Source organism: Macaca nemestrina, chromosome 18 (genome assembly GCF_043159975.1).
Source record: "Macaca nemestrina isolate mMacNem1 chromosome 18, mMacNem.hap1, whole genome shotgun sequence".
NCBI classification, from domain to species: Eukaryota; Metazoa; Chordata; class Mammalia; order Primates; family Cercopithecidae; genus Macaca; species Macaca nemestrina.
In genome coordinates, this window is record NC_092142.1 from 64,718,640 (window position 1) to 64,741,118 (window position 22,479).

The 22,479-nt window shown below is 41.9% G+C and overlaps 1 long non-coding RNA gene across 1 annotated transcript; it reads left to right on the forward strand.

Annotated features, from left to right (window-relative positions):
• Window positions 1–451: 451 nt before the first annotated feature.
• LOC139359893 (uncharacterized) lies at window positions 452–8,340 on the forward strand. The gene is made up of 3 exons (XR_011616524.1): window positions 452–758; window positions 1,580–1,732; window positions 6,065–8,340. It is a non-coding gene; the product is annotated as an uncharacterized lncRNA (long non-coding RNA).
• Window positions 8,341–22,479: the final 14,139 nt, after the last annotated feature.

Here is a 22,479-nt window from a genome sequence, read left to right on the forward strand (position 1 = left end):
TCAGGCAGAGGCAGGTGGTAATGGACATGTGTCACCAAGCCTGGGCCTGAGCGTAAGGCAGGGGAGGGCGCAAGCTGACATCCCTCAGAGCTGTCCAGAAGAGGGTCTGAGGCTACCCAGGCCTGGCTGGTGCAGGAAGTCGGCTAGCAGCCTCAGCCACACAGAATCCAGCATAAGTGTTACTGCGCAGTCCAGGCAACTGCTGAGCTTGGTAGAGGCTGTCAGTGGGGAAACCAGCTTGTCCTGGCCTCTTCTGCCTGTGTTTGTACCATCTGTGTGAGCCATGATGATTAATGAAATCATTGGTTATTGGTGATCAACTCAATCTTTAGCTCCTTCTCTCTCCTCCCAGGAGGCTGAATGGGAGAGGCTGGAGCTGAAAATTCCAACCGTGTAATGACTTGGTTGGTTCCCCTGACAACCAGCCCAGAATCCTGAGACTATCCAGGAGCCCCCAGCCACTGTCATGTCACTGGCATATAAAAAGACACCTATCACTTTGGAGATCTCAAGAAACTTAGGAGCTGTGTTCCAGGAAACAGGGGCAGAGACTAAATATATCCATTTCTTATGTCATGGTGAGCCATGGCGATGAAACACAACGGCTTTGGAACTACCGGGACCTTATTTTGTGGCCTGGTTGTCTGAGCTCTGCAATCAGATAAAATTATAAACACCTCTTGACTTCAGTTTCCACATCTAGGAAAGTGAGAATGGTCACACCTGACTTTCAAAAGTTGTTTTGTCAAAGAGCTAAGGTAGGTATTTGTGGCACAGGAGGCACGTGACAAGAGCTGAAAACACATCAATAATTCTTATTATTACTAAAGTCAAGGGGATGCTTAGGAAGCAGGTGATGAGCATGCTGTCCCCGGAAGAACTCAGCTGAGTGGATGCCCTTCCCTGTCCTCGCTTAACCAGGGGTTTTGGAGGCAGTGGAGGAGGAGGATGAGATGACCCATAAGGTCCCACCTTGCTTGGATGTTCTTGGGGTTGAGGGCCAAAAGGGATGCCGTCCTGAGTTAGTTGTTCCCCAACATGGTCATGTTGTTAGTTTGAATTTATCTATGTATCTGTCTATCTATCTATTATTATTATTATTATTATTATTTAGAGACAGAGTCTCACTCTGTCACCCTGACTGGAGTGCAGTGGTATGACCATAGCTCACTGTAACCTCAAACTTGGTGCTCAAGGAATTCTTCCACCTCAGCCTCCTGAGTAGCTGAGCATGCCTGACTGTGTTTACTTATTTATTTTTTTGGTAATTCTGATTCTTAGGACTATATCTGGAAAAAAATTGGACCTTGATGAAAAAAACAAAGAATAAGGCCTTAATTTTTGGTCCACTCTGGACCAGACTGACAAGTGAGGATGCTGAACTAGAAGTCAGGAGGTCTGAGCTCGCTCCTGGGTTTGCCTCCCATGCAGGAGTGTTCTTGCCCAACAGATTCATTTAACTATTAAGTACCTACTATATGCTTGTTACGGAGCTGGGCCCTATCATATAGCACTAAGTATTCCCATCCATGCCCTAAAAGAATTTGCCTTGTGTGAGTTTGTGAGTGTCCTCTTATAGACAAGAGCCTGCAGCTGCAGGTGCACAGAGAAGGGAGACATGGACTTATGGGATCTGAAGGGATAATGGCCTTTCTGTCATTGTCCATCTATGCATTGGCCTGGAGAGATGGAGGATGCTCCATGGGGAGATGGCACAAAGTGATTTTAAAAGGTGAGTAGGAATTTTTTAGAAAACAAAAAAGCGGGAGGACATTTCTCAACGAAGGAATAACAAAAGCAAAGGCTCAAAGGGGCGAGCAGGGAGGAAGAGGTGGGGCTCAAGACAAAGAGATCTCATAGAGAATCCTGCTCTTTGCTGCTGTGTAAGTTCTTTGGGCTATGGCTAGCATGACAGCATTTTTAACTGTGTGTTCCAGGCCTGGTTTCTCCCTATGTCTAAAATCATGTGTGGGTGGTTCTGATGCTTGCTGCATCCCATGGGGACAAAACACAATATGGGGAAAGGAGGAGATCTTGTTTAGAATTGGGCAAACTCACCTCTCACTGGGGATTCCTCCTCCTTTCTCTCCCAAAGGATACTGGTCTTCAAACCCCAGAACACCTCAAAGAATGTCCCAAACATCAATGACCATAGTTCTCTCCCAGGCTGACCCATGACTTGTCCACCATCTATCTCTGTGCAACACTTTTAGTTGTATTCTGGGGCTTTGGGTATCATTGTCTTTTTGCAAAACTGGTCCAGAAGTTCCAGGAAAAGATTTCTAAATATGGGTATGTCTAAAATGGTCCTAGCCTGAGTGGGCTTGCCTAGGACAGGCAGGAGCTTTCAGGAGCTCCATCCACTCTTCCTAGCAAATGGTATAAACCAAGTGACCCACAGCTGGAACCTAGGTGCTTTCTCTTGGTTGAGGTCGAGGATCTGCCCTCCTCCAGGAATGGGATCTGAAGGGATAATGGCCTTTCTGTCATTGTCCATCCATGCATTGGCCCTAGACCCATGGTCACAGGATTCAGATTTTGCCTACCATGTTCTCCACTATTGGCCCCTCTTGAGCCATGACAGCAACCAATATTCATTTATTCCTGAATTCAACAAATGCTTATGAAAATTCCTATTATGTTGCAGACTATCTTTTGGCATTGGGGACACAGTTGTTGCCCCTGCCTCCATGAGGCTTACTCATATTCCAGTCTCTCCTGGTTTCTCCCCCAAGTGCACACACTGCTTTCTTCTGTCTCTGCAAACTTCCCACAGTGTCTGGCCAGCCTGGTGGATCTTTTTTCTCATTTGTCTTAAAAAGTACCTGCTCTGTGCCAGATATGTCATTTCCTCTAGTTTTCACCCTAAGCGTGCAAGAAAGGAATTACTATTTGACTTTATGGAAATGAAGTGTTTGAGAGGTGACATAACCTCTGTAAAGCCAGAGAGTGTCAGGGTAAGTACTTGAACCCTAGAATTATACTGTAAGTCCAGTGTCTACCCAACATGCCCAACTGACTTTTGGCCATCCCTGCTCTGGTCTAGTACTGCTGCCAAAGAAGTGACTGTGAGTTAGTGTGCTCTGCTGGGGCATTTCTGTCAGGTTTGGGAGAAATGAAGGGTCTTGTTGCAAAATTGTATTTAGTGATCCTGTAATTACCTTCACCCTTGGAAAGAGAATAATGCCAAGATGAGACAGATTTTTTCCAGGGCATAGGTTCCTCCTTGGACCCAGCCCCAGCTACGCAGTATGTTGTGTCTGGTTAGGACACACCAGGCTATCTTCAGATCAAAGCCCAGCCCTGCAGGAACACTGGCTTCTTCTAGTGGCCTGCTTTGTTTATGGGCACAGTGCCTGGCACCAGGTCATTTTATAATAAATATCTGTTGAAGAGTGAATCAAAATGAATGAATAAACTATTTAATTTTTTGTTTTATTACTTTTTACATGGAGGGGCCTTGGGCAAGTAGTTTTATTTCCTTGAGTCTGAGATTTGTCAGCTACAAAGTGACATGTGTACTACACAAAGTTGTTGTGAAGATTAAATGAAATGTGAAAGTACCCAGTTTGGTTCTTAGTATAATGTAGGTACTAAGTGCAGCTTCCCAAAGTCATTGTAGGTCTGGGCAAAGTCCTTTAGATTAGTTCTGTGCTCATCGGTTCACAGGTGTCTGATCCTCTTTGTTTAGCTGGACTGAAAATGGAGAAATGCAGATGTGACGGGGTGTTCCTGCCACCCCAGCAACTCTGGAAACATGTGCCTTGTCTATTCTCAGTCTTTCCATCCACAAAACGGACACATGGGCCTTTTATCTAGAGAGCTCCACAGGCAGCATGGTAACCCGTGGCACCACTCAAGACCCTGGAAAGAATGAGCAAAGTTTGTTTTCAGTGTGCTAGGCAGGAGGAAGATGGAAGTGAAAAGGGATTAATTGTATTACCTGTTTATCTCTAAGATTTGACCTCTGTTTCTGTTCAAACAATGGTGTTTAGCAATGCTCAGCTAGGCATAAAAGCTCCATCTGCTCCTTGGGTTTTCAGTGGGCAGAGCCTTGTGGGGAGGAGGATATCACCTTTCAGCCTCACAAATGTGCTTTGCTTTTTTGCTACCTTGAGTGGTTCACCTTGCAGAAACACCAGTGATGGCTCAAGGACCAACTAATTTGTCTTCTGTTTTTTAATGGAAGAGTAGTGAGGCATTTCTTGCAAAACATTCCTGGATAGAAACTTGAGTAGGAACAGAGTGGATCCTAAAGATGACAATCATTTTTAAAAATCATGGCTGTATTGGAGGAAAGGTAGCTGATTTTCTTTGGGGCTGCTGCACTAAGGTGAAATGTGAAAAGGAACAAATTTTTAAAGTAGGATCAACTCAAAGCATCTAAGTAGCAAAGATTTAGCGCTGCTCTACAGTGGGAAAGATATTCTGGAAGGAGCGGAAGTGGCAATGGAAAAGTAAAGGATAATTGAGATGGAATTGTCCTTCGGGAGCTCAAGGTCAAGTGAGAGAGACGCATCATGGACAAAATAGAAATACCAGTTGACATGAAATGACCAAGACTGACCTGCACAAGAGGAAGGACAAGAAGTCAAATGGGCTCCTCGGGGAGGCAGGAGAAGTACTTCCTAGGGGCAGCATGGGTTTTGATAGAGAAAAAGGATATAAACATCTGTAAGGGCATGAAGAGGTTGTTTTGGCCTGAAAGGCGCTGATTCAGAGAGGGGTCTGGTCATGGGCACTGGTGGGCTCACAGTCAGACTTGCTCAGGGTCAGCGGGGTAGAAAGTCCCAGACTCCAGTTTTCTGCTTTGTCAATTAGTAGCTGAGTCACCTGGGACTAGTTGCTCTCCCTTTCAGGACATCAGTATTTCCTACTTAAAACCTGAATTTCATGTCTAATTAAAGACCTGCAGTGGTAAAGTGAATGTGAAGACTGGCCCTGGTTCAAGAGGGAGGAAAGCTCTCCTCCCTCTTTCTTCTGAAATGTCTGAAAATCAATTCCACATGGCCAAAGGCCAATGAATAAGATAAGGAACGTTCCAGAGCCCTCAGATAGCCCCTGTGTATGACTGGCCAGTGTTACCTGCCTCCTTCCCCCAGAGGGATGCCTGGGAGTCTTCTGGAGAGGATGACAGCATGAGATGCTGTGGCCACAGCATCCTGTGCATGCAGCATCCCACCATCCTGTAACCTTTGAACTGAAATCTGACACCCTGCCATGGAGTGAGGGTCATGCTGAAACTGCTCCTGTTGTAAAAATGTTTTCATAAATAACAAAGAAGCTTCTGCAGAAACATACAGTGGTGGATGGAATAATGGCCCCCTAAGACGTCCACGTCTGAATCTCTGGAACTTGCAAATCCCTTACCTCTCATGGCGAAAGGAAGATAAAAATTGTGGATGGAATTAAGGCTGCTAATCAGCTGCCCTTAAGAAAGGGAGGTTATCCTGAATTATTTGGGTGGGCCCAGTGTAATCTCAGGGTCCTTCAAAGGGGAAGAGATCAGAGACACTGGGTAGTAAAGCAGCATGAGAAAGACCTGACCTGACCTTGCTGCTGTGAAGATGGAGGAAGGGGTCATGAGTGGAGGAATGGAACGTGGGTGGCCTCTAGAAGCTGGAAAAGACAAGGAAACAAATTCTCCCTTACAGCCTCCAGAAAAAAACCCAGCCCTTCTGATACCTTGATTTTAGCCCAGTGAGACCCATGTTGAGCTTCTAACCTGTTGAACTGTAAGATGATACATTTGTGTTATTTGAAGCTACCAAGTTTAGCGTAATTTGGCATAGTAGTAATAGAAAACCAATATCCCTACCCTTTACCCCTAATTCTCCTTGAATTCCAATGGGCCCTGTTGTTCATGCACTGACTCATTCACTCATGCCTACGTATATTTATTCATGTACTTTGTACCATAGGTTCCTAATTTTTAAATAGAAATTAATACTAGTAAAACAAAATTTCATAGGATTGAATTAAATAAAACAAATAAAGGCCTTAGTGTATTGACAGGCAATGTTCAAGCCCATAAGTGTTCATTGTTTCTATTTTTATTTTTCAGGTTATTTAGGCAGCAAACATCTTCCTGGCACTAGGCTTGTGCCAGCTCCATCTGAGCTTAGGCATGGTTCTTGGATAGGAGAAGAGGAGGCAAGAAACGGAAGATGCTTCCTCCCAAACCCCACTCAGTACCTTCTACTTATGTCTCATTGGCCGCCCCTTTCTGCAAGGCAGGCTGATAGATGTCATTGTTCAGCTGGGCTCATGGCAGCCTCCAAATTAAGTCAGGGTTCTGTTTCTAGGGAGAAAGGGGGCTGGTATTTTAGTGAGGAGTCAGTCACAGTTGGATAAGGCTTTGGAACCAAAAGAAGGGGAAAGAACAGTTTACGAAGTACCATTGTGTACCCTATTTGTATATTGTTCCGTTTATCTTCACAGCCACCATACGAGGTCAGTAGTCTTATTCCCATTTCACTTTGATAAAACGGGGACCCAAGATCACACAACGGATAGGAGGCAGAGGTGAAACTGAACCACGGACACTGGATGATGAGTCCATGCACCCTCCTTCCACCGCTGCCTCGTCTTGAATGTGTGGGGGACTGCAGACCAACCCAGCAGATAGAAAATCCCACTTCTCCCTGTTTTTCTGCTGTCCAGCTTGACTGCAAGAAGTTGTGTTTAACCTGGCAGGACATAGACTGTTTTCCCCTGGCCTCTTCGCCTCTTCCCTTTCAGAGCTGTGGGAACAGTGCTGCCCTCAGCCCTCACACTATCCTGGTACCTGGGCAAGTACACCCAACAGGAAGCATCTCATGCAGAGCAAGTAAAAACACAGCAGGCTCTGCTGGAGCAGGTCTTTCAAAAGAAAAGCCCTCTCCATTTTTGGCTCTTAAGAAACCACATGTCTTGCGAACCTTTACTTTGCAGCTTTTCCGGGATATGGGGGAGCTACCCCCAGTGCTGCCTGGCATGACCCTATTTGCTTTTGCCAGAGCTTTCTTGCATCACTGATGCCCATTGAGCTTTTCTGTTCACACTTCAAGACAACCTTTTGCTTCCCGAGTGCTCCCTGGACAGCTGACCCCATCTTGCTTGAGCAAATTGTCATGGAAAAACCCTTCAGGTGGCTGAGACACAGGCAAGAGGGTCCCCACTGGTGAGTCCACCTGTCTGAGCCAAGACCTGTCATCAGTTGACCTAATTGAATTTGAGGGACTTTAATAATTAGACAAACGATGGGCCAGCAAATAAAATGGAGCCTTTAGCTATCATTGAGAAATAATTAGCCAAATAAAAACTGGTTCAGTGATTAGGCTCTGTATCTGAGGCAAAATTTCTTATAGACAGTTGATGCCCAAGGATGACTGATGACAGAGAAAAGCCACTGTGTGTATCTCTGGGACCACATAAGGAGGCACAGGCAAGAACTTTATAATGCCTTTTCCTAACTCGCTGCAGGAAGGCAATTTGGGGATGAACTGCAAGAACTTTAACCAAAGCACTGGCAATGCACCTCTGACTTTGCAACTATAAGAATCTTTCATCCAAACAGCTGTTTTACTAAACATGCACATAAAAAATTTTACTCACAAGTAAGACTGGCACCCTGAACCATCCTCTCCAAGCCTGTGTTCCCAACCACAGGATGGCCATGATGATTAGCTGAAATGGCTGTGTGTAGTATGCACTGCAGAAATGCAAAATTTATCATATCTTAATGTCCTTGCCCTGTCAACATTTCCTATATGAGAACAGTTAGGTGGTCTGCAGTGTTTCCTGACACTTTCTCTGCACGTTTATTTTCCATGTAGCTGGAGTAGAACCAGAAAGAAGAGAATGGACAAAACAAAGTTGACTTAACTATGAGTCAGGCATTGAGCAAAGGGCTTTATAATCATGATCTGATTACTTCCTTAAAGCAATGCCATTGTATCAAATTTACAGATTAAAAACCTAAGGCTTGTGGAGATTAACAGCCCGCAGCTCATATGTTTAAACTAGGACTCAACCTAGATCTGCTTAACTATGAAGGAAATCCATGTCGTTTTTACTAAATCAGTAAGAAACCTCTAATAATCCACATGTTCACCTGTATAAATCTTGAAAAAGGGATGCTTCTTGTTCTGCCTTGGAGGCAATACAAAAACCTACCATGACTTACAAATTCTCTGATAAATATTAAGTTATGTTTGATTAAAATTTTGTTTAAAAAAACCAGTTGCCATGTTTCAATGTTGAAAACTATGCAATATCTGGTGCCTTCCAGTTAAATAGAACATTTGGTTAATCAGGACATCAAGTTCCTGAGCATTCCAGATAAAAAAGTTTTCTTTACAAATGTGTAATAAATACAACATGGAGGAGAACTCACAGGCTGTGTTTTGAGAAACACTTTGGAAGTAGTGGGACTATACCAAATAGTGGATGATAATTGACTTCTTTGCTCTTTTCTGCTCTTTTCTGTCCAATTTCCATCACCTGTCTGGGAGATTGGGAGTGGAATGAAGGAGGATCACTGTCTCTGCTTCACTTTTGCTCTTTATGTGTCTGCTGCCTTGATGTGTGGGAGAGGAGGTGGCCCAAGACCCACAAGTCACGGTGGTAATAGAATGTGCTCCAGCCCTCTGGTACCTTTCACTCTCACACTGGTTGTCCTGCCTGGCAAAGAGAAGACTTGAGTTAATCGGCCCATGACCTTCTCTTGGTTGTATCTATTATCTACTGCAGATCCTGCCTTTCTCAAGATGGGACAGTGAAGGAACCAAATGCACATGCATTATTTCATTTCCTCAACACAAATCCCACAGAGTAGGAGTCATTTTACCCAAGTTATAGATAAAGACACTGAGGCTCCAGAAATTTAAGTGACGCATCAATAGCAATATAGCCAGTGAGCAGTGGAGAGGAGCTTTAAATCCAGGCAGTTCATGCTCCAACAGAAATTGAAGTCTCATAAGAGCCTACAGGAGGCTATAATACACAGCACTGGTGTGGACCTCCCTTAAAAGAACTGCCCTAGTGGGCAGGGGAGCGATGTCCCAGCTCCACCTATGATCTATGACCTCTGCATCTCTAATAGAAGGAGGCTGTTATTATATCATTCAGAACAGAACTTTACATATTTTTTTAAAAAGTGTTCTTTCCCTCAAACTTTATAAATAAGGCAAAGAGGATTGAGTGATTGAATGTTAACAAAATAAACCCCTCAGAAATAAATGAACATTTCATATTGCGCTTCATTTCAGTTTCATGAGCTCCAAAATAGCACTTCAAGTGATTAATGTTTTCTTTATTAACCGTAACTAAGCCTGAGCAAAGCCTCTCTCTTTTCTCTAACACATTTTTTCAGGAGATTGAGGGTAGTTCATTTCTAAAAGTAACCCTTTGGAACCTGCTGTAAGTGGCTCAAGGTAGCAGGGGCAGTATAGACTTTGCTGTCAGGCAGACCTGGGATTGAATCTTGGTCCTGTGACTTTCTGCATGGCCTTGAAAGAACGAGCCTTAGTTTGACATTAGAATATGGGGATATAAATATTAACCTCATAGAACTATGGTAGTCTGCAACATTGGTGGCCCCAGTGAATTGTGCATCCTGGTATTCTTGTGCTTTGAAACTGGACTGTGTCTATGGCTTGCTTTAGTTAATAGGATGTGGTGGAACTTCTAAGAGTGCTAAAGTGCAAGTCCTTCTAAAGCCCTAATTCTCAATGGGGATAATTTTCCCCACAAGGGGACATTTGGCAGTGTTGAGAGACACACTTTTATTATCACAATTAGGGAAGTGCTACTGGCATCCAGTGAATGAAGGCCAGGAATATTGCTAAATATTCTACGATGCACGGTATCTACCACCTCCTCCCTCCAACAAATAAGTATGCAGCCCAAAATGTCAACATCATGGAGGTGAGAAACCCTGTTCTAAATATTAGGCTGGGTCCTGGTCCTAATTCTCCATGTAGGAAAACAGTTAGTTTGCAGGAGAGATGGTGTGAAGGGGCTGCCTGTAGGCGACAAGGTCATATCGAGAGAAAGAGGCCCTGAAACTCCTTGGAGAGAACAACAGAAGCCCAGCCATCCCACTGTCCCAGCTAAGCCCAGCCCACAGCTGTCTCACCAGATGAATGCAGCCAGTAAGTGATCAGCAGCAAGACCTGCAGAAGAACTGTTCAGCTGAGCCCAGCCCAGTTTTTAGAAACATGAACAGAATTTAAATGTTTGTTGTTGTCATTGTCTTAAACCAACTTTGGAGTGGTTTGTTACACATCAGTAGATAACTAAAAGAGCATACCTTAAAGAAACTGTGAGGCCTCAATAAACATTAGATTCCTTCTGCAACGAATGCTGTGGTGTATCACTGAGATGCACTCTTCAGGACTGAGGCTCTCATCCCATCAGCAGCTGATAATATTAGCAGCTGACAGTTCACAGCTGAGTGCCTTGCTAAGGTTTGCTTTTAGCTGAAGATAGTTGCCTCACCTAAATTCACTGTCCTTTCCCTGGGGCAGCCGCCTCCAATGACTGGTCCATGTAGTTGAGAAGAAAGGCCCTTGCCTCAAAACAGGACAATAATAAAGAGCCATCCCAGTTATAGAGTTCCCCAGGGCCATTGGTGAGTTGGCAACTGTTAAACACCTCTGTTTTCCAGCTCCAGAGTTCGTCGCCACCTCCAGGTCTTGATCTTGAGGGAAGCCCCAAGAATCTCCTGTATGCAAATCTTATTTCCCAGGGAACCAGACTTGGAATGCTTTCTTCCTCCTTGTCTTCCACCTAGAAGTTTTACCTTAAGACCCTCAAGACACAAGGTAGTTTGGCCAAGAGCTCTGTCCTTGGATGCTCAATCAAGCTGCAGTCTCTCCTCCATCCCTGGGTTTCAGTCTTTGTCAGGTACCAGTTGCCTGGACAATAAAGAAAGAAGCAATAACTCTTGCCCTAAGCACAAAGAGAGATTCAGAAATTTAACTGTATCTCTGGGAAACTTTTAAATAGAAAAGAAACACAAAGAAATATATTAATCTTTACCAGAAATGCAAGAAGTGTGAATTAAATTCACCTTGAGATACCATTTTGCACTGACTAAATTAGCAGAACAAAGTAAAAATATATTCAAATACACATTACTGGTGACATTATGGTGAATATTGGGCCCTCTTAATCTGCTGATTTAAATATAAATTTCTTAACACTAGGAGAAAGCAATATGGCAACACAGTGGAAGCCACAAATGTGTTCTTGCCCTTTGGCTCATCAATGGTATTATGAGAATCTATCTGAATAAATTTGTCTAAGAGAAGATTCAAGATTTAAATTATGATATCTTAAATTCCACCAGGCTGAAAACCATGTATGTAGTGTCCATAAATATGTAGTGGATAACAAAAAGCTGGAGCATAGAACTGGAATATTGACAGCTATGTATCGCATTAGAAAAGCAACTGGAATTGAACATTCTACCGTAGTCCCCCTTGTCCTCGATTTCACTTTCTCTGGTTTCAGTTACCCATGGTCAACCTTGGTCTGGAAATATTAGGAAAATTCTAGAAACGAACAATTCATAAGTTTTAATTTGCACACCATTCTAAGTCATGTGATGAGCTCTTGTGCTGTCCTGCTCTGTCCTGCCCGGGATGTGCATCAGTCCTTTGTCTAGTACATCCACGCTATGGACGCCACTGCTCAGCATATCCGTGCTATAGATGCCTCCCACCCGTGAGTCACGTAGGAGCTGTCTAGGTAACAAGGCCAACTGCCACCATATTACCGTGCTTGTGTTCAGGTAATCCTCTTTTACTTAATATTGGCCCCAAAGTGCAAGAGTAGTGATGTTGGCATATTGTTATATATGTTCTATTTTATTATGAGTTAGTGTTAATCTCTTACTGTGCCTAATTTCTAAATTACACTTTTTCCTAGGCCATGTATGTATAGAAAAAAAACATAGTGTAGATATGGTTCAGTACTACCCATGGTTTCAAGCATCTACTGGGAGTCTTAAAATGTGTGTCCTGCTGTTAAGGGGGACTATTCTATCTTGATGCTTCTCAAAGCTTTGTCTTCTAACAACATCCAGATATCTGGGGCATTATTAACAAGTATAATTTTGACCCTGACCTCAAATCTCAAGAAATACTTTATGTGAGTTGGGCCTGGGAACCTGCATTTTTAATACATTCTCCAGGTGTCCTTGTGCTCCCAAGTATGACTGCCCTGTATTGAAACTGTTGCTTTATGCCTTTTTGAGGGGCATAGAATTACTAGGGATATTATCTTTTCAAATTTGCTATAGTTATTTTGTTATTATGTTTTCACAATTGTGAGGAGGAAAAAAAGTGTAATTTTCCTTGAGCACTCCAAAGAAAAGTCATTTTAATTATAGATGTCTTAATAGTCCCCCATTAAGGTGCATAGCTTAACCTCACCTACGTGGGTAGGTTAAGTATCAAGAGAGAAAAGTCTTGCACTAAATAAAGGACACTCTTATCATTATTAATCTTCCTGGTAATAGATATTTATGATATATTTAAGGATCTTTTCTTATTAACCATTCCAAAGCCCCCTTGGTTCTGTTTCCAGCACTCTTCTGGCTCCTGCCTTGTGGAGACTGGGATGCCTAATATACAGTTGGAGCTCTGTCATTGGTTTTAGGGAGAGTTTTTCTGAAGGCTACAGCAAAGACATTAAATCCCAAAGCTTAAAAATATTGTCCTCTTAATCTGGAGAGAGGAACACACACGTGAGACAAATGCCCACTTCAGGGTGGAACTTGGAAGACAGATGGAAACATTAGATTTTGAGTAGCCCACGGCACCCCCTCCTTGCCCGATGGAGCCATTAGCACAACTAAAATAGCTGTAATAAAAGTAATGCATATCTCTGTCTTAAGAATTTATTCCAATGACTATTTAACCATGTGCTAGCCTAGTAGACTTCCTGGTCTTTAAAGAAAAAAAATCTTCTGGCTTTAGCAAAAATATCTTTAACTCCAAATTCTGTACCAGAGGAATATTGGAAAGGGAGACTTTTCAAAGGTGAGCTCTTGATGCCAATTTGTGTTCACTTGATAACCAGCCCAATTACTGATTGGAAGAAGCAAGAGAGAGGATTAGAATGCAGGTATGTGTGCATATTTGTGCATGTGTGCATGCATGCACACACACACACACACACACACACACAAAAGCCTCAAATAGGCAAATAATTCATACAGTGAAGAAATATTACAGGGTTGTAGAAGGCACATATTGATGCTGATGAAGCCAAATGACAGAGGTAGAAATTCCTCTTTTATTCCTTGTCAAGGCTGAAGAGGATGAAACCAAAATCTGTTCTTGGTTTCATGTGAGGGACCAGGTCATGGGGGAACTAAATGACTATAGTGGCTTTGACTTAAAATGAAGTTGTACAAATCTTGGAGACCAGAGAAGTCTTAAACATTTTGGTTTTCTTAATGAAAGAAATATGTAAAGATTATTAAAGGACATTCTAATTAAGACTGATTCCTAAAATTGAGATTTCACCAAGTGGTTTAAGGTTAAAAAGAAATGGAAAAAGGTACTCAACTCAGTCTCAGTTTTTTTTCTTCAAATCTTGCCCTGTTTTATTAGTGTTTAAGTAGTACCTCTAAGTATTGCCAGTTAAGATAATTATAACTAAATTTCATAACTGAAAATTACACTTTTACTTTTAAATTAAACCACATAGTTGATTTAAAAACTCATGCTTATTTCTGAATATCTGGTAAAATGTATGTTTTGCAATTTAGACTATGCATCTCATAAGTAACACCTTGCTACTCATATGAAAAATCAGAAACTGGAACACCAAAATCAAGTGAGGACAGTCATGCTACAGTAGTGTTGAACTTTTCAGGTCATTTACATATATGCCTATGCATGTATGCATGTCTGTCTTTTCTTCCTTATTGTAAGAGAAATCAAGATTCTTTATAAATATGGATTCCTATGGCATAGTGTTTTGCAAACATACAATCTGACTGAATATTAATAATATCTGTTAAACCTAGAGGGCTATAAATATCATTCATTGAATTTGGTTCTGCATTAGCTATGTGTCTGAAATATTTTCCTACTAAAAGCAAATACAGAAGCAGCAACATTACATGGTCCAGGAAATATATTAATATGTGGTAGGTGTACGTGTGTGTGTGTGTGTGTGTGTGTGTGTGTGTGTGTGTATCTCAGAGGTAGTAGATAGAATGTTCTTTTATGGAGATGAGCAAACATTTCTGTAAAGGTCTAGATAGTGGATATGTTCATAGTGGTGGGGCATAAGGTGATCTCTGTTGCATCTACCCAACTCTGCCATTATAGCATGAAAGCAGCCCTAGACAGTACATTAAAGACTGGGTGTGGCTGTGTTCCAGTAAAACTTTATTTACAAACACAGGTGATGGGCCAGAGTTGGTCCTTAGTTTGCCAATCCCTGGTTTAGAGGGTAAACCAGGTAGTGTATCATTAGAATTATTTTTTCACACTCAGTATTTTGCCTATGGAGATGTGAGACCCAGAAAAGTAAAGTGACTTGCCCCAAGACACACAGCAAAGCCAGGGCCAGAGTCCAGATTTCCATGATGTCCCTCGATCCCCTTAACACAGAGTAGAAGCCAAAGTGATGGCTCACTCCGCAGGCAGAGGGAAGGGTGCCACAAGAGAGAGCGAAGACTGTTTCCTCCTAACAGTAACTGGGGCGTGCCTGTGTTTTGCCCATGGTTTCTTGATTCGTTGGTTTTTAATGGCAGAAGAACCACCAAGCAGGGAGGCTCCTGGATCTGCCACTCCACTTAGCTCTGTAGCCTTGAAGCAAATCATTTCTCTACCCTGAGCTTCATTTTCTGTAATCTGTAAAATGAGGGCTTTAACTTGATAATCTGAATTCCATTTTGTTCTCAAATTTTATGTTTTTTTAGTGTATTTCTTCCAGTTCAGCATTTTCCCTATCAATTCACATTGATTCACTGGTGGGCTAAAACTTAACGAAGTCTTGGGTGCAGAGAGGCCTGAAGTTGGTGGCCCTGGATGCAGAGAGGCCTGAAGTTGGTAGCCCCACCTCAGTGCTATACACTAGGTCACAGATTTCTGTGCTTACCAGGACACCTACTACTACCACCTTTCTGGAGCATCCCAGGAACTCTGATGACCTCATTGTTTCTTGGGCCCAGAGTTGATTACCATAATAAAGGTACCTACCTGCTCACAAAGCCTTTCTGTTTTTGGCTCTGAACTGCTGAGCTGAGTGTTTTACCAACTCACTGGTCTTGCTCATAGATTTATCTATCCCCTTAGAATCCCTACCTCTCACTGAACTTCTGCACAGTAAGCATTTTTATAAGAAACCATGCCCTGGTTTCAACATATGCAAGGCGAGGCAGGATAAGGCCCTCCTGTGGAGTTATTCTGGGTGAATGTATTATTGCCAGCCATTGGCACATTTCTTCCAAGAGGACTTAACATTGTCCTTTCTCTCTCCAGGACCTCCTCCATTTTAGTTCAATTTTATCCCTAGAAAATGCGGTGTAGGAAACAGAGCACTGAACTGAGTCGAGAGACCTGGATTCAAATCCTGATAGCAGTCCTTTAACCTTTCTCCCAGCTTCCCAGCTGAACACTAGCGAAGGCAGTCTCTGCCTCATCTTCCACAGCCCATTGCAACAGATCTGAGTTCTGGTTTTACGTGGGAATAACCAGGGATGTAAAAAGAATTCAGACTCCTGAGCTTCTCCCAAAATCCATTGAATCAGAGCCTCTGGGGTTGGGGCCCAGGCACTGACTGTTACGAAATGCTCCCCAGGTAATTTTAGTGAGCCACGAGGCTCAAAAGTCACAAGATGTAATAGACTAAATGATATCATCAATATGAATGCACCTTTAAAAAGGGCCATATCAATGTGTTGTCCTATTATTTTTGTTGGTATTTCTATTTAAAAGAAAAATATCAAAATTCTATACAAATAAATCCCAAGTAAAATTAAAAAAAAAAAAAAAACAAGAGAGCAAAATGAAGCAGCCTATTCTCCAGCACATTTTGGTTCTTTGAGGTTTCCCTTGAGATATACAACCTTCCTAGATTGAAATTAGGGTCCTGGCTGGATGCAGTGGCTCATTCCTATAATCCCAGCACTTGGGGAAGGCCAAGGTGAGAGGACTGCTTGAGTCCAGGATTTCAAAACCAGCCTGTGCAACATAGTGAGACCCTGTCTCTACAAATAATAAACAAAATTAGCTGAGCATTGTGGTGCATGCCTATTGCCCCAGCTATTTACAAGGCTGAGGAGGGAGGATCACTTGAGCCCAGGGAAGTTGAGGCTGCAGTGAGTCAAGATCACAGCACTGCACTCCAGTCTGAGTGACAGAGCAAGATCCTGTCTCAAAAAAAAAAAAAAAAAAAAAAAAAAAAAAGATAAAAGGAAAAGAAAGAAAAGAAAAGAAATTAGGGTTTGGTAACACCTACCCAACTGCCCAAGGGACTGGATTCAATGTGCTGCCATTTATTTAATCCTGTGGAAACCCTGAGAAATGATGTTGATGGCCCCATTTTGTAAGGGAAGCAACTAATGCTTGGGGAGGCAAATCGCTTTGCAGAAATTCCCATAACTAGGAAGCGGGAGTGATGGGAACAAACATCAGAGTCAAGGGCTCTTTGAATTAGATCTTAGCTGCTCCCTGATCCTACCAGGCAAAGCTGAAATCACCATCACTTTAAGTCGCAGATGACAAGTGAATAACCCTAATGATGGCAGTAATATCACATTATCATCTTTCATGTTGTCAACTCTCCAAGACACTTTCTCATCTTTTGTATTTTAGAGGATCATCTTATTGAAATCATAACCTCAGGTAGTGACTAAAAGGCTGTCCTCCATGTAAAGGTAGGTGGAGTTTCAAATGTTTTCATAGGAAATCTCCCAAGGAACAAATGATGTAGATATTTAGCAGATAGGTTCTTGCTATCCCATTATAACCCTGTCCAATGCTGAGGAGGAGGCTGGATCTGTGACTGGTCAAGACCCCACCAGTGGAAACAAATTTACCAAGTGATCTAGCAATTCCACTCCTAGGTGTCTACCCAAGATAAATAAAAACATTTGTTCATATGCCTTTGCATCCTTACAGCTAGCTCCCACTTATGAGTGAGAACATACAATGTTTGGTTTTCCATTCCTGAGTTACTTAGCACAGAATAGTAGTCTTCTGTCCATCGAGGTTACTGCAAATGCCATTAATTCATTCCTTTTTATGACTGAGTATTATTCCATTGTATATATATATACCACAATTTCTTTATCCACTCGTGGATTGATGGACATTTGGGCTGATACAATGGATTTTGGGGACTTTGGGGAAAGGGTGGTAGGGGGTGAGGGGTAAAAGACTACAAATTGGGTTCAGTGCATACTGCTCAGGTGATGGGTGCACCAAAATCTCACAAATCACCACTAAAGAACTTACTCATGTAACCTGTCTCCAAAACACTATGGAAATAAAAAATTAAAAAAGAAAAACAAAAACATATGTTCAAAATGCTTGTACATAAAAGTTCATAGCAGCATTATTTATTATGGCCAAAAGAGTAAACAACACAAACATCCTTCAACAAGTGAATGGGCAAACAGAATGTGGTGTATTTGTACAATGGAATATTATTTGGGCATATAAAGAAATGAAGTACTGACGTATGTTACAACATGGATGAATCTAAAAAAACATTATGCTAACTGAGAAAAACCAGATGCAGAAGACTACATAAGATATCATTCCATTTATACAAAATGTTCCCGTGAAAACATTTGAAAGCAATTGTAGAGTGGGCCTTCCTCACTTGTAAATGTTACATCAATTCTGTCCCCTCCTTGAACTGCAGGAACTCGGACTGGATGGTGGCTGGGCTGTTTGCATCTGTCTATACAATTGCTGGGCTTTGGTTGCTCTTTGGAAAAAAACATCTACTGACAGAGTTGTCTCACAGCTCTACCCTTAATCCCCACCTTAGCCCAAACCATAGATCTATCATGAATCCTTGTCTTAGACTAGAATGAACACCAATCTAAAATGCACTTAGCATGATGGCTGGCACCGTTTCACTTCTAAGATTATTATTTCACCTTTAGCAACTTCCTTTATTTTATCCCAACCCTCACGGTATTAATCCTGTCTTTAGGTTTAATTTTAAAATCACTTCCATTTGTTGATGCCTAGTGTGTCTCATGTAAGAATGATCTCTCATCTACTTAGCAATCAGCTAACATCTATGATAAATAAATAAATAAATACATAAATACATAAATAGATAAATAAATAAATATGATGGAAACATAAATATGATGGAGATATATGACATAAATCATCATTTTCTCCATTTGCTGTGTATGTATCTTGTATCATCTACCTACCTATATCTAATTTAGAGTTTTTCAGTATCAGTATCAGGTGTCAGTACTGCTGGCATTTTGAACTGAATAATTCTGGGGGTGAGGATACCATCCTGTGTATTTTAGGGTATATAGCAGCATCCTGGGCCTCTATCTACTAGATTTTGGTAGCGATATTCCCCCCGCTCCAAATTGTGACAATCACAAATATCTCCAAACAATGCCAGATGTCCCTGTGAGGTGGGGAGGGACTGATCTAATTTATCATCTGTTCATTTATTTTTCCTGGATAAATGTAAAAATGTTCAGAAAGCACAGAGTAGAAATTATTATTCCCATCTTGCAGATGAAGAAACTGAGACTGAGAGTTTTGGTGACTGGCACACAGTTACATAAATATTAAGAGATGGCACAGAATTGCAAAAGTAGATTTTCCTTATCAAAAAAAAATCCATGTCCTTTCTATGATACTAGGCTATTTTAAATTAAACATAATGCTATATTTTATCATCAATGCCATCATTCTCCTTTATTCTCAATTTAAAATCATCCTCACACTTAATTCTGACTCTCGAGAAACATATGTCTTCCAGCCAAAACATATGTAAATGTATTTAAACCCCAAACCCTCTTTGTAAAAAAATTTATTTTAGATTCAGAAGCACACATGCAGGTTCCATGGGTATATGGCACAATGGTGGAGTTTGGGCTTTAAGTACTCATCACTCAAATAGTGACTATTTTATAAAATCCTATCCTCCACTCAAGACTTAACCCTATTTCCAATCCCAATTCTTAGTGACACAATTGCTTTCTCAATTTTGTTTCCTATGATCCCAGACCATGAGGATGTTAGCAGAGAAGAGGGAGTCCTGAAATGCCAGTTAACCCAGCAGAAGTTGATGAGCTCACTTACAGCCAGGGACATGGTTTCCCAGGTATACAGTTCCACTGTAAACGAGGTGGTGGGTTTCTTCACCTCTGCCGATCCACTGAGTAAGTATGCATATAGAGGTTGGCCTGCCACAAACCCCCTGAAGTTGGGTTATCTGGAAATTCTAATAATAGAATATATCTATGTGCACTTTTCCATGATGGGCTGGAACTTATAAATTTAACTTCTAAGAAACTGAGCTCTATGGCCTGATTGTGTCCCCCAAGTTTTGTATGTTGAAACTCAACTGCCAGTGTGGTAGCATTAAGAGGGGGGCCTTCAGGAGGCAGTGAAATCATGAGAGCAGAACTCCGAGATAGGATTAGGGCCCTTATAAAGGAGACTGAAGGAGTGGGTTCATCCTCTTCTATTTCTTCTGTCACATGAGGACGTGGTGCTCAAGGCCCCATCTTGGAAGCAGAGTCCTGGCCCTCACCAGACCCGGAACCTGCCAGAACCTTGATCTTCAACTTAGTCATAGAAATAAACAAGACATTTCTATTATTCTATTATTCTATTATTATCGTATTAGAAATAAATCCATTTAAATTATTATAAATTATCCAGTCTTCAGTATTTTGTTACAGTGGCACATCCAGATTAAGACACTCAACACATGAAAAAAGGGACTTTTAACTGATCCGCTGGCTTCTCAGAGTCTGACATTTTGGTTCAGCTTTTACACAGTAATTTTGATTTCTGCTCCAATACCCTGATGTCCATTAGATGGCTGACAGCTTCAGGTCTTCATGTCCAGAATTCAAACAGGGGCAGACATTGTTTTATAGCAATTAACAGTGATGCTTTGAAAGGATGGCAACAAGCTGAAAAAAAATTAATTGAAAATTTAACCTTTAAATAAAAATACTCAGACCTTACGCTTCCATTCGTAAGCAGCTTATGCTGTCTGTGCACATTCTGTTGTATTATTTAAGTATTTTCTACACCATTTCTGATTAATACAGCAGTGCTATTTTCCAGTCCAGTCTCCTTAATAAATATATGTGTCAAATATCTGTTTCCTCCCCTGAATGCAAAGACTTTTAATTCGCCTTGTTTGCATGTGCTAACTGGTTGCATAACGAGATTAACAGCTCTGTCTTTTTTTCCTGCTGCAGATTTTATAAGAAAAGCCAGTGGGCTCCCAGACAAAGTTAAAAAGGTACCTTCTTTAATTTTGCATATTGTTAGCTGCAATCCGGTTGCTAATGTTTGTTTTATTTCCATCTGTCAAAAGCAATGCCAAAATACGTTGTGTTTGCCTTGAGTTGGCTCAATTAATCCTCCGCTGGAAACAGTTCTGTCATTTCATGTTTGGTTAAGGACCTGATTCAGTGGCTCCCAAACTGAGAGCTCATCTTTGCCAACGGCAGCCAGTATATGTTTTACTACAAATTTATGGGAATATCCACTTGACAAAGACAAAAGAGAAAGGTAGGGTGGAGCCCTTATAGGAAGGTTGATTTGGGGCCAGCTCCATGTCTGCCTTGGACACAGATAACAACATCCTGGGCTTGGCCCTGTTGACCTGCTCTTGTGACACTAAAAGAACAGCTAGGCTGGGCGAGGTGGCTCACGCCTGTAATCCCAGCACTTTGGGAGGCCAAGGTGGACAGATCACCTGAGGTCAGGAGTTTGAGACAGCCTGGCCAACATGGTGAAACCCCATCTCTTCTAAAAATACAAAAATTAGCCAGGTGTGATGGTGCATTCGTGTAATCCCAGCTACTCAGGAGGCTGAGGCAGGAGAATCGCTTGAACCTGGGAGGCAGAGTTTGCATTGAGCCAAGATGATGCCATTGCACTCCAGCCTGGGCAACAAGAGCGAAACTCTGTCTCAAAAAACAAACAAACAAACAACTAATGGGTTACCCTGGGTGAGTGGCTTTGAAGGGTCTCAGTGTGGGGCAGACCCCAAGAAGTGCAGCCTCGGTGTAAGTCTAATGATGGTGGATTAGTTTCTTAGGGCTGCAATAACAAAATACCACAGACTGGGTGGCTTAAACAACAGACTTAACTTTCTCAAAGTACTGGAGGCAGGAAGTTTGAGATCAAGGTGTTGGCACCGCTGGTTTCTTCTGAGGCCTCTCCCCTTGGCGTGTAGATGGCTTCCTTCTCCCTGTGTCCTCACATGGTCTTCCTTCTGCACTTTCTGTGTCCAAATTTCCTCTTCTTATGGAAACATCAGTCATACTGGATTAGGGCCCAGCCATATGGCCTCATTTTACCTTAATTACCTCTTTAAAGGCCTTATCTCCAAATACAGTTACACTCTGAGGTACTGGGGGTTAGGACTTCAGCATAGGAATTTTGGGCAGACACCACTCAGCTCATAACAGATGGTAGCCAAAATAACATAGTACAAAATCAATGCATAATGAGATAAGAAGGGAAAGATCTCAGAACAAACAATGTAAAAGCAACCACTCTGTAGTTTTCTCTATATATATAACCTCTGATTCTTCTTGCTTCTCCTCTTTTTCTCTTTGAATAAAAGCTCTATTGCCATCTCTATGGAGCTAGCATATTTGGCAGAATACAGGCTTTTGAATTAGTATGTTCTGAGTTCAAATCCTGACTTGACCTCTCATTTTTGTATGGCTAAGGGCAAGTTATTTAAATTCTGTCTCATGTTCCTCATTCTTACAATGATGTTAGCAACAACTACCCCAGCTGATTTTGTTTTGTAGGGATCGGGTACTATATGTGGAAGCCAGTGGCATACTAGAGCTGGATAAATGGAAGTGGTCTGTCCTAAATGAAAGCCACAGTGGGTGTGTTGTCTACAGAGAAGGTGAAAGTAGTAACACAACTGACTTTTACAATGATGTCAGTGGTGAAATACTCCTTGACAGAGCAGGTGGCTCTCACTGCCAGCACCTCCTCCCTTGCGTGGAACTACAGAACACACCATATTGTGTTCTCTCTTTCTGTTTTCCTGTCTCTCCTTCTACCTCTGTAGTCTCTCTCTCTCTGTCTTTCTTCCTCTCTCCTCCACTCTTTCTCTTCCTGTCTCCTTCTTTCTTCCCCTCCCCTCCACTCTTTCTCTTCCTGTCTCCTTCTTTTTTCCCCTCCATCTCTGTCGTGCACACACAGTCACACATACTCACATCTGTATCTTGAATTTAGTCATTCTCAAAAAAGCCTAACCAGAGGT